This window comes from Colobus angolensis, unplaced genomic scaffold (assembly GCF_000951035.1).
Source record: "Colobus angolensis palliatus isolate OR3802 unplaced genomic scaffold, Cang.pa_1.0 Scaffold124, whole genome shotgun sequence".
NCBI lineage: Eukaryota > Metazoa > Chordata > Mammalia > Primates > Cercopithecidae > Colobus > Colobus angolensis.
The window spans coordinates 4,556,625-4,569,118 of record NW_012113586.1 but is presented as its reverse complement, the minus strand read 5'-3'; the positions used below and the strand labels follow the sequence as shown (position 1 = coordinate 4,569,118).

Here is a 12,494-nt window from a genome sequence, read left to right as displayed (position 1 = left end):
CTTGTAAAAATAGGCACAATATTAAATAACTTCCGAATTTTCATGAAAATTAAATGCTACCTCTGAAGTGAAATGAAGATATAAGAATTAAATAAATAGGGCTGTTTTAAAGAGTAAATGTGCTCAGTAATTGGGGTTCTGTAAATGTTAGCTTCGTTCTGAAATATATAGAGCAGGATGTCAACTTATGGAAAGAATGTAAATAGTTTTGGTTATAAATACCAATGAATTTTTCTTATAATGCCAATGGATCTGTGCATACTATATGGATTATATTTCAGCTTTTTGCCTTATCCTAAAGCTAATAGCAAACAGGGTAATGATGTATATGGGCAGTTTACAAAACAAGAAACAAGAATATCTGGTAACATAGCAAGAATTTTTTAACATCTTCTTCGTCATCAAACACAATATAAACAATCAGATACCATTTCGTTTCTCACACTGGCAAAGATTAACAAGAACGAAAATGCCCACTAGCTGGTGGTAAGGAGGGAAGGGGAAGAGTACACGCTTGACACTGGATAGTTGGAGTTCAAATTGGTACAGATGTTTTGGAGAGCAATTTGAAAGTAGGCCCCCTTTCTAAAAACAAAATAAGACTTTAAAAATGTTTACCCTGCATTTAAAGCTAAAAGTATGCCTGACTCTATGATTTAGTTATGCTTCTTCTAGTTTATATTTTTTGAAGTATAAAAATCTCTTCCAAAAGACATGTATAAGAATATACATAACAACTTTATTCAGAATAGCCTAAATGTCTATCAGAAAAATATAATCAATAAATTGTAGTATTTTTTTTAAAAGGATACTATGCAGCAATAAAAAGATGAATTGCTGCTATACTCTACAGCATGGATGAATCTCGCAGACATTATGTTGAGTGAAGGAAGCCAGAAACCAAAGAATACACACCCTATGATTCCATTTATATGAAGTTCAAGAACAGGGGAGAGCTACTGACTGGGAAGAGGCATGAAGAGCATTCTGGACCACTGCAAATGGTTAATCCATTGATCTGGGTGGTGGTTATAACCGTTGTCTATACACATGTAGAATTCAACTCGCAGTACACTTAAGATTTATTCACTTTGTTGTATATATGCTATACCTCAATTTAGAAGTTTTGAGAAAACATACACTTTGACTTAGCCAATATGTTTTCATTCTAAAGAAAAAAGTCAGAGTAGCACAAAAAAAGGTTTATATGCAAGAATGATCACCATAGCATTATTTATAGTAGAAAAAATCTGGAAATAAAATCCAATAATAAAGAAGTAGTTAAATAAAATTATGATACATCAGATAGTAGAATGCTGTAATCATTAAATCAGATAAAATAGAAGAGTCAAAACTATGGAAAGTTTTTCATAATATAATGTTCCAAAAAATATGTTAACCAAACAGTATTTAAGATTTAATACTATATTTGCTTAAAATATACATGCCTGTCTTCCTCTCTCTCTATATATATATGTATATTACATAATCCACATGCTTATCACATGTATCTCTGACTAATGGGATTGTAGATAATTTTCCCTTTCTTTCTCTTGTTTTAAGCAGTTTTCTATATTGGACATGTCCTATTTTGTAATCTGCAAAAATCTGAAATAAAATGTAAGAGGGAAAAATGCTAGGTGTGGTAGTGCATGCCTATAGTCCCAGCTACTAGGGAGGCTGAGGCAGGAGGCTCACTTGAGCCCAGGAGTTTGAGACCAGCCTGACTGATATAGCAAGACCCCATCTCAAAAAATAAAAAATGAAAATAAATAAATAAAAAGGAGGAGAAGGCCAGGTGCAGTGGCTCACACCTGTAATCTCAGCACTTTGGGAGGCCAAGGTGGGTGGATCACCTGAGGTTGGGAGCTGGAGACCAGCCTGGGCAACACAGTGAAACCCTGTCTCTACTAAAAATACAAAAACTAGCCAGATGTGGTGGTGCACACCTGTAATCTCAGCTACTCCAGACGCTAAAGCAGGAGAATCACCTGAACCCAGGAGGCGAAGGTTGCAGTGAGCTGAATTTGCACCACTGCACTCCATCCTGGGTGACAGAGTGAAACTCTGTCTCAAAAAAAAGGTGGGGGAGGGGATTGAAAAAGAAAGCACAAGAGTGAGCAAGTCAACTCTCTGTATAAGTAAGCTGTTCCGTACATTTACATATTGCATTCTAGGTATGCCCTTGATGAAGGTAGTTAACCTCTCTAAGCCTCAGGTCCTCTCTGTAAAATGGGAATCATTATTGCACCTATCTTATGGTATTGCTATCTGGATTAAATATTCTGTATGTAGTGCTTAGCAGCGTCTGACATATCATAAACACTTCATAAATATTAGCCATTACATTACTCTGGGACACTGGCTAAAACTCCTAGGTTACCAGAATTGACTTAACTGCTCTTGTCTTCTTTTCACCTTAGGTATCTACTGACCTGGTTATCGCTTCTTCCTTTAAGGAATATTAGAACACTGCTGGGGATGGGCTGACAAACATACCAGTATTGACGCATCCAGTCCCCTGAAAGGTCTCATCTGATTAGGGACATTCATGCTGAGAACCAGGTCTCAGAATTCTCTTTTGGATGCATCAAAGTCCAACTGATTCTGACAGCCAACTTTGTATGTATCCCTCAGAGAAGCCTTGGGGCCCAGGTTCCATACCATTCTGTATAAAGTGGAAAGTTAGGAGATAGCTGATTCGCTTTCTCCATAGAATTATCTTCCTCACAGAATTATCAACTCACTATGGGGGTCTATCACACAGTGGGTTTTAGTTTCTTTTTTTCCATTGCTTTCCTTGTTTTCTATTTTCATTCTTTTCTAAAATTTTCATTTCCAGAGATGCTTCTGGGCTCTCTTCTGCCTGCATCAACCCACCCCCACCTTCTCCCCTTTCTCCCTCCTTCCTTCCCTTTCTCGCTCTTCCTCTTCGTCTCTCTTGAGACAGGTCTAGTGGCCTGGTTGCCATCTGCTGCCTTTTTTTTTATGAGGTTGAGATCAGATGGCATCTAATCGATCGTCATGGTCTCCATGGTTACCAGGGTGACAGAGTACTTGGGAGAGACACATTCTCGAGCCTGGGGCTGTCAGACCATTCCTGAGAGGGGAAAGGAAACAAAACCTCTTCCATCATATTTACACCTTTACATCTTTCTCAAATGCAGCAAAACACAGACCCTGTTTATGTTTTACATAGTGACCTAGTGGCTTGAGGCCAGGGAATGCAGAGTGGCTTTTTTCTATTTAAAAAAATGCAAAATGCACAAGGACAGAAGTAAAGGGTTTTTGTTTTTTTGTTTTTTTAGCCTCAGAGCCATCCCTTCCCCTCCTTGCTCCATACAGACCATCCATTTTATCACTTTTTTTCTTTCCCCTTTAAATGTTTGGGAATTAATTCAGTAATTCTACTGAGCTGTTATTCTTCCAATAAATCACAGTAGTTTTAAAACTGACAATTGACAGCTATTTGCTTTAGGGAAAGAAACAACCCTCATAAAATTACCAACACTTTAACTTTTGATTAGAATCAGTGTTAATGTTAATGTTAGTTGTTCTTTGGCCAAGCATTATTTGTAATATAGGAAGCCATTTTTCCCACAAAGAGCAGCTTCATATGATAAAATATAAACAAAATGACCCTTATTGTTAATGCAAAAAGTGCTCAGGCATGACTGTGGTCTGTAATGCTTTAATGCCTAGGGGCTGGCCAATCTGGCAGAAATACATCCAGTCCTTATTCTAATAGAATATGATGGCGTTGACAGCCCAGATCTGGTTGAAAGAGACATGAGAAAGATCTTGGTAATAAGGATATATAGCTAATGGAAAAAGGGCTAGATTTCTGGAGTAACTCAGAAACAAGAAAATAACCAATTATCATACCATTAAATCATGTTAAAACTGCATAAGGAATACCACCCTTTGCTTATTAAAACACCTTTAACATTAGGCACAGATGACTTGGGCTATAAGCTGCTTTACTTCCTTTTCTGGAAATATGGTATGCTTCTTAACACTTATTAGAAATTCCCCTCTTTTTTTGTCTTTGTCAGAGAAACTAAACTTAAAATTATAGCACAGGTACAAGGCCTATGTATAGGTGATTTTTTTTTTTTTCATTTAAAGAAAAAATGTAATGCCAAACCATGAGCAGTGCTTGCTTCCTTCCTTCCTGTTTTTGTCTCTGACTTCCCTTCGGACCTCCTGCATCTTCTTCTGTACAGTTTCTAGTAAGATTCAGATATATTCATTTGCAGTGCCTTTGGCTGTTAAGCAAATAGCACGCTGATATTTGAAATAGAAATGATCTCATCAATTGGAGGAGAGACTTTAATATAAAGGGAAAATAATGTATCAAGAACAAAAACCCCCTCATTCATTTTGCACCTTTGCATCTTAGCTAATGCCTGCCTCTCCTTCCCTCTCTGCAGTTCCTCCTATTCTCTCCCTCTTTCCTGGTGAGTTCAATCATTGAATGGCCAGGGGAACTGCTTTTATTTAAGTCTCAACTCCCCAGAAAAGCTTTCCCCAGATTCCCCATCACAGACTTCTGAACTCCTAGTGTTCTTTTGGTCTGTGCCTCTCATTCAGGACTTAGCTGTGCTGCCTTTCACCCCGGCTTATGTATTTGTCATGTTTATCTCTTGCCTCTTATTTACATTGTAAGCTCCAGAAGGGAGAGGCCATTTCCTCTGCTTCTGGGCTTCTCCCTTACTTTGTACCTAGTTAGCTCTTACTAAATGTTTGATAAAGATAACAGCAGCCTGTTGTGCCTACAGGGCCAGTGATAGCTGTTTTTTCTTTGAAGACCAGGAACCAAATTTGATTCTTAGCATTTCTTCAACTGCAGGGATTTTACTTTGTGTCAGCCAAGAGGCTTTCCTTACCTCCTTGTCTTCAATACTCTTGTGCGTAAGCTTACTTCTCAGAGAAGGTGGGTTCTACCTTGGAAGGAAATGAGTCGTTTCCTCCCATCAGGACAACTGCCACAGCATGGTGTCAACTCACTCTTGCCTTTCGTAAATTGAGTTTGTCAGTGCTCAGCGACACAGCTGAGTGAAATGTTGTGTGATGCGGGCTGTCTCCTGGGAGAGAGAAACTGGCATAAACCACATCCTAATGGGATCCAGAAACAAAGAAGCGTGAATGAAGTGTTAATTGCATTCATAAAGACATTAACAAAGGAATTAAAATGGCAGAAGCTTCCGTCCCCCACTCAAGATTCACAGAAAAATATGTTATCCAAAGAATGTTGCAACAATAATCATGAAAGTTTATTGCTTGCCCATTGGGGAAATAACTCCTGATACATATGAACTTTTCAAAGAACATTTTGTGTCCATTATTTTGAGTATATTAACTAACAGACAGTTTAATCCACCCTACCTCCAGTTCTTTGCTTGCTTTTGTATGATTTAAGTTTCCAAAAAATCCAGAGGCATTTTCAATGCTGCTTCATTAACCATAAGGATGTCTGTTAACAATTTGAACCTAATCAATCCTACAATTCTTATTAGAGCAAAATGCTCATTATCTGGGAGATTTTTTGCTTTTTGAAATAAAATTACAAGACTGGGGGTTTATTTTACAGTCCCTCTTGAATATTCCTGAGATGATCTGCAATGTGGGCAACCCGGGGCTCCCTCCCCAGCCCTGTGGCAGGGCCCCCAGCTGCTGACAGCAGGGCTAAGCTGGCAAAAGGTCAGGAGGCTGCATTTCACTGAAGATGGATCGCACAGATGAATATTGCGCCTGCTTAATGAAGTCAAGGCCATGGATTTGGGGCCTTTTATGGTTTTTCTTGTTTCACTCAATTTCACCTTCACAGACCACGCCACTAATCCCAGCCAATCATTTTGTAGATATGTGCAACTGGTGACTAAGGGACTAGATGAAAGTAAATGAATCTAAAAAACAGTGACCAGAAATCAGAAATTTCTGTGCGTATAACAAACTCAGAATTAAAAAAAAAAAAAAAAAGCGTGCAGAGTGTCTCAGGTGATCCCTGCAGAAACTCTGTGAGATACATGGAGCTGACATTCCTACCCTCATCCTGCAGATAAGAAAGCTAAAACTAAGACATTAAGTAGAGTCTCAGGATTAAAATTCAGATTTTTTTATCATCTGACTGCTCTTTCTACTGTAGTCATCTAACCCTCCCAGGATCTCATTTAATTCTCACAAGAATCCTATGAAGTAAGACAGGCTGTATAAACAAGGGGGTCGATTTTTCCCGAGTCATTTTTTTTTTTTTTTTGAGATGGAGTCTCACTCTGTTGCCTAGGCTGGAGTGCAGTGGCGCAATCTCGGCTCACTGCAACCTCTGCCTCCCAGGTTCAAGCGATTCTCCTGCCTCAGCCTTCTGAGTAGCTGGGACTACAGGCGCAAACCACTATGCCCAGCTAATTTTTGTATTTTTAGTAGAGACGGAGTTTCACCATGTTGGCCAGGATAGTCTTGGTCTCTTGACCTTGTGATCCGCCCCCTTTGGCCTCCCAAAGTGCTAGGATTACAGGTGTGAGCCACCATGCCTGGCCTCCAGGAGCCATATTAATGCAACTAGAGGAGCAGGTGCTCTCAAGCCCCTCCTTAGAATTCGGCTGAACCCCCTGGTTATCTAAAACGCTATATTTTTCAGTCTTGTCTAAATCAATCATATTCATGGATGTGGCATCAACTCAATGGTGCATGTTTAAAAGTGATGAAATTCTAGTCAGTTGTATGTATCTGGGCTCATCAGCACAGACTGGTGAGTGGAAGGGGGCTCAGAAGTGCACATTCAGCATCTTAGAAAAGCTCCTGAATAGTTATTAGAATCAGACCAATTGAGTCTCTGGTTGCTTCTAATTCTGGTGCAAACATTGGGAACATTTTCTCCCAGAAATGAGCTATACATAAAATTCAGGGTATATGCTGTTTTGTATTAGTTATGCTTAGTCTCATACACGTTACCATACTCTCAAGAGGTGATTATTTCTTATTAGAACACATCATTTATAGTACTTGATTTCAGAATTTTCAAATAATAGCATTAGCTCCAGTGTAGCCATGCCACCAAGTTGTTCAGAAGTCTCATTCAAACAGCGTTTTGAATTATCTACAGAATTTATTAATATTATTTGCATTTATTTTATTTATTTTTTATAATTTCATGTCCTAATTAGAAGGTCCTATTATGTGTTCCTAAGATAGAAGACTAATTTAATCTTACCTATCTATGGCCAGGTGTGGGATGCAAGATGTATAATAAATGGAAAAAAAATCAAAGTGAGCAGTTGGCCAGTTATATATTCAATCTAGACAACTGAAGTTAAAGCCTTACTTTTTCATCAATAGCAGAAGGGTTGAAATTTCATTCATTATATTTATGTCAAAATTAAGAGAATTAATTCATGTGCCTAAGTCAGAACTGTGTCATTATCATAGGGTGGTTATTTTCCATGTCCATTTATAAAATCAAAATGGATGAAGTTATTTTCTAGGACTGCACTGTCCATTATGGTAAGCTACTAGACATATGTGGCTATTTAAATTAAAATTATGTAATCAAAATTAAATAAAATTAAAAATCCAGTTCCATATTTTAAATCCTCAATAGCCATGTGGTTAGTGGCTATTGTATTGGACCATGGAGATTTATAGAATATTTTTGTCACTGTAGAATGTTCTATTGAACAGTGCTGTTCTAGAGCAAACAATTGGAATTCACACATACCACAGAAACACATTCTATATCCAATCATATAGTTGTTTGTAAAACACCATACACAAGTTAGCGACAGTAACTTGGAGCACCATCCTGCTGGGGATTGGGCATCAAGGAAGGACGGTCTGCAGACTTCTCTCTGAGTGTGGACTGGCCCTGTATGTCATGGGAGAGGATGATGAGACAAATCTCTGGAGAAAGGGCAGGTGCAGATGAGCCATTTCCATTTTCCACTCCTGTAGCTCCTACAACCTCGAGTCCAGACCTGCCGCCAAGACGTGCTTGTACAGAAGCCCAAACCAAAGCACATTTTGGATTAATTCTCTGGCTGTAATTTCTTTGCAAAATCTATCTTGCGCCTTTGATTAAGGACTTTCTTTCATTTTTGCCATGAATTTTAATGAATCTGAACTTAACAGTATTTTCCACCAACCAGAACATTTAGCCCAGGTATTGACCAAAAGAAATAAGGCTACAGACAAGCAAGAATCATAACAGAACTGAAAAATATAGTCCAGAGCTCCCCGCTGAACACTTCAAGTGAATGTCATTGGCTCATTCTCATCGACAATCAGCAAGTAAACATCCACAGACTAAAGTAAGGTCTCTTCCTACTCTGGGAAAGGTGGGACCATTCTTCAGTATTTGTCATATTAGCCACTTTAAACTTGTAAAAACTGAAAAGTAATAAATCACCAATCATCTTCTGTTCTCCGATGTACTAGGACTCTGCTATATTAAGAAAGAGATTGAGGCAGAATGTTTTCACAAGATTGCTCAAAGTCATTTGCAGCAAGCACATGAGATATACAACTCTCATTGCTTTTATCACATAATTCTTCAAAGCGGCCTTATTGGGCACGTGTTTTATTTTCTTGGTAGACTGTAAACCCCTTGAAACTTCTAATTATACATATTTGCATCCCAAAGTATCTTATACAGCAGGAGGTGCTCCATACCTTGGTTTAACCTTATCAATATTCATTGAACAAATGAAGGAATGAATGCATAAAGGAGATCCCTGGTAACAAATTTGTCTAGCCTAATTATGGTAAGTTTTGGCTGATAGGTATAGAAGAGTGGGGGGTGGGGGGAGAGGTGCAAAATTTGAGAAGAAACATAGATTGTGAGCTCATTGAAAAGGTATCATTTAAAAGTTTCCTTTGAATCTCCATAGAGATATGATGAAAGAGAAAATATTTTTAAGGGCAACTGTGAATTTCAATTACTGGAGCAAAGGATCAGAGAAGAGTTGCATCCAATCTATTGTCTTTCAAAAGAATTTCTTTGCTGACATTCTGCCTGGAAGTAGGAAACATAAAAATATTGTATTAATCTGTAGTGTATAATTTTGTATTAATAGCCAAGTGGCACGATAATGGAATCAATTGACATTGAAAATAGGATGAAAATAGGATAAACATAATTGAACTGAAGCCCATATACTTTTTCACAAACTTGAATGAAAATGAATTCCAAAATGAAAGTGACCACTTTGTAATCTATCCTCATACTCAGATCACCCTGATAAGTCAGCATTCAACCCAATCTTCAATATTTCCAAGTAAAGAGAACCGCAGGGGTATGTTAAAGGCCGTAAAAGGGAGTTTAAGCAAATATTTCTAACTTCTTTTGTGTTTTAACAATGCCAGTCACCAACTTAAGCAAGTTTTTTGATGCAACTTTCTAGGTCATGTATCTTTAAATCACCATGGCTCATATTTGTCTCTGTTCCAACTGTTTTCTGGTGTCTCTCTTGCTGAAATGGTTTCAATTAGAGCCTGGAAAGGGTTGATACAGAACTCTTGCACAGTGCTTGCCAACATGGGAATTGGTTTTAAACACTGCTGTTTTTCATCCAGAAAAAAATTCTCCCTTCCCGCCCTTGAGTTAGAAGAGATTATTCTCAGACAGGCGTTTAGCTGATTTTTAATGTCAAAGAAACTTAATTTGCAAACTCGTTAGAAACTCTTTAGTAAAAGCCGCCTAGTAAAACAGATGATTAATATTGGTAAGCTCCTCATTTGCATATTAATTAGTCTCCACACTCAACTAATTAAAACTGCACTGCCTATTTGTGGACTTTCTTCTAGACTGCAGCCTTGTTTCTGTGAATAAGCTTGTATTTTAACTAAAATAAGGGTTAGTGATTATGACTGTACTTTTCTTAACATACCGATTTTTCCATCTGTGACACTTAGGACTCCTCAAGGTCCTAGAACCATCTTGAAACTACCTTTGCACAAATTATAACAGTGAGAAAACTGTGACATAGGAAAATTATGACAGCAAAAGAAATCTGTCTCAACCTACTCCATCTTGTTTTTAACATCCATGCTGTCCTTGTTCATTCCAGGGCGTAGGCCAGGCTAACCATAAAAGGAATTTCGTTTATAGTTTAACTTTGAAACAAAGATGGTAATAGTCCCTTCCCAAAACAAACCCCCTTTTTGCCTGGGAACCGGACCACTTTTGTAAAACTAACAAATTAGCCACGAGATTAGAAATTATGGCTCAGGAGTCATGCAGCCAGAGGCCACAGGATTCTAAACTTCCTGATATGCTTTGTATCTGTGTTTCCACCCAAATCTCCTGTCAAATTGTAATCCCCAGTGTTGGAGGTGAAGCTTGGTGGAAGGTGATTGGATCATGGGGGTGGATTTCTCATGAATGATTTAGCACGATCTCCCTTGGTGCTGTTCTTATGACGGTGAGTCTCGTGAGATGTGGTTGTTTAAAAGTGTGTGTTACCTCCCCCTACCCATACCTGCACCCTCTTGCTCCTGCTTCTGCCATATTAGATGCCTGGTCCCCTTTTGCCCTTCAGCCATGATTGTGAGCTTTCTGATGCCTCCCCAAAAGCAGAAACCATAATGCTTCCTGTACAGCCTGCAGAACCATGAGCCAATTAAATCTCTTTTCTTTATAAATTACCCAGTCTCAGGTATTTCTTTAAAGCAATGCAAGAACAGACTAATATACTCCACAACTGCTCCAACAAATAACATCACTATTGTAAAACCTAAGATTGGTGTTTGAGATATTTTTCAGACCCTGCATTTTGATGAACAAACTGGCACCACCCAGACTGGTAAACTGGCCCAACTAGTTCTGCAATCCCACCCAGAAACTGAAGACAGCAAGAAGAACCTGCTTCGACCCCTCTATGAAGAACCTGCTTCAGCCCCCACCCAACCAAAGCATTCGTCTGCTCCCTAGCCCCCTGCCCACCAGATTACCCTTAAAAAATCCTAGTCTTCAAATTTTTTGGGAGGCCGATTTAAGTAATAAAACTCTGGTTTTCTGTTTAGCCAGCTTTGCATTTATTAAACTATTTCTCTATTGTAATAATGCTGTCTTAGTAAATTGGCTCTGTCTGTGCAACAGGCAGGAACAACTGTGAGGGCGGTTACAATCGCTAAGCAGCCATTTTATTGGGCCAAATCACTTTTGTCCCAGTATAGCCATATGTTGCTTAATGACATGAATATGTTTTGTGAAATGCATCATTAGGTGACTTTGTCATTGTGTGACATCATACAGTGTGCTTATACAAACCTAGATGGCACAGCCTACTATACACCTAGGCTATATAGTTTAGCTCATTCCTCCTGGGTTACAAACCTGTACAGTATGTTACAGCACTGACTACTGTAGGTGATTGTAACACAATGGTAAGTATTTGTGTATCTAAAAGTATCTAAATATAGAAAAAGTGCAGTAAAAATACGGCATTATAATCTTATGGGACCACCATGAGAGCTGTGGTCTGTTGGTGACTGAAACCATATTGTGCAGCACATGACCGTATTTGTGAGCTTCTTCAGATTTTGATGGGAAGAAAACAGTTGGATGACACAGTGACTGGCAATAATTAAAGTGAAAAGGTACCAAATTGTATCTTAATATTTGATGTTTTTAAGTCTTGTTCTAGGCCTGGTGCAGTGGTTTGCACCTGTAATCCCAGCACTTTTGGAGGCCAAGGTGGGCGGATTACCTGAGGTCGGGAGCTCGAGACCAGCCTGACCAACATGGAGAAACCCCGTCTCTACTAATAATAAAAAAATTAGCCAGGCATGGTGGCGCATGCCTGTAATCCCAGCTACTTGGGAGGCTGAGGTGTGAGAATCGCTTGAACCCAGGACGCGGAGGTTGCGGTGAGCCAAGATCACGCCATTGCACTCCAGCCTGGGCAACAAGAGCGAAACTCCGTCTCAAAAAATAAATAAGTAAGTAAATAAATAAATAAATAAGGTAAATCTTGCTATATAAATGAATATACCTTTCCAGTATAATTTTTTATATTTAAACTTAGCTACTTTAAAATTATTTAATCATTATTTTACTATTTAATTTTTAGTAAAGAGTTATTGGGTGGGAAAGCAGGCTAATTTATTGTTAAAAATTATGCTTGCAGAAAACCTAGTGGTTTGGATCACAAGACCCTAGCTTTTATTGATGAGAATGAATTTCCACTGTAGACAAAACAAAACCAACTAAATAAACAAAAATAAAAATACCTATGAAAGGCCAGGCATGGTGGTTCACGCCTGTAATCCCAGTACTTTGGGAGGCCGAGGCAGGCAGATCACGAGGTCAGGAGTTTGAGACCAGCCTGGCCAACATGACAAAATCCCATCTCTACTAAAAATACAAAAATTAGCCGGGCGTGGTGGAGGGCATCTGTAGTCCCAGCTACTTGGGAGGCTGAGGCAGGAGAATCGCTTGAACCCGGGAGGCGAAGGTTGCAGTGAGCCAAGATCCCACCACTGCACTCTAGCCTGGG

The 12,494-nt window shown here is 38.8% G+C and overlaps 1 long non-coding RNA gene across 1 annotated transcript in view; it reads right to left on the bottom strand.

Moving 5' to 3' along the window:
* Positions 1 to 2,628: 2,628 nt before the first annotated feature.
* LOC105505299 overlaps positions 2,629 to 12,494 on the bottom strand; it is a 55,837-nt gene continuing 45,971 nt past the window's right edge. Inside the window, exons 3-5 of the long non-coding RNA XR_001000722.1 lie at positions 4,890 to 5,087; positions 4,148 to 4,229; positions 2,629 to 2,668 (exon numbers count right to left, since the gene is read on the bottom strand). This is a non-coding gene — a long non-coding RNA (uncharacterized LOC105505299). The remainder of the gene's footprint in view (positions 2,669 to 4,147; positions 4,230 to 4,889; positions 5,088 to 12,494) is intronic.